Raw genomic sequence first — 534 nt, 5'->3', positions numbered from 1 at the left:
TCCCCCCCTCCCCCCCCCCCCCCCCCCCCCCCCCCCCCCCAGCCACTCTGATTGAAACTGCCTGCTCTGCATGGCTGCTAGATCTTGGATTCCTATGAAAATAGGTGAATATTACACCTGCAGTATGTACCTACAACTGGTGATCTGAATACCCTTTTGAGGTGCTTCCATAAAAGAGTGAAGAAAAAGAATGTTTTACTTTTGTAATTAAAATTTTTGAAAAAGATGCATCCATTCCACAACAGTAACAAAAAAGTAAATTTATCTGAAAAAAGTTTAGAAAAACAAGTAAGACATGCCATGTACTCTTACTAACAGATAGATTATCTGAAAAAAGTTTAGAAAAACAAGTAAGACATGCCATGTACTCTTACTAACAGATAGAAGGGCCCTCTCTGGAATGAAATGGGATACCTGGTTACCCAGGACACGGAGAAGGCGGAGGTACTCAATGACTTTTTTGCCTCGGTCTTCCCCGGCAAGTGCTCGAGCCTCACTGCCCAAGCCGCAGAAGGCAAAGGTGGGGACTGGGAG

The sequence above is a fragment of the Aptenodytes forsteri genome, unplaced genomic scaffold (genome assembly GCF_000699145.1).
Source record: "Aptenodytes forsteri isolate BGI_AS27 unplaced genomic scaffold, ASM69914v1 Scaffold155, whole genome shotgun sequence".
Classification (NCBI taxonomy): domain Eukaryota; kingdom Metazoa; phylum Chordata; class Aves; order Sphenisciformes; family Spheniscidae; genus Aptenodytes; species Aptenodytes forsteri.
Note: the sequence above shows the minus strand (reverse complement) of the source record.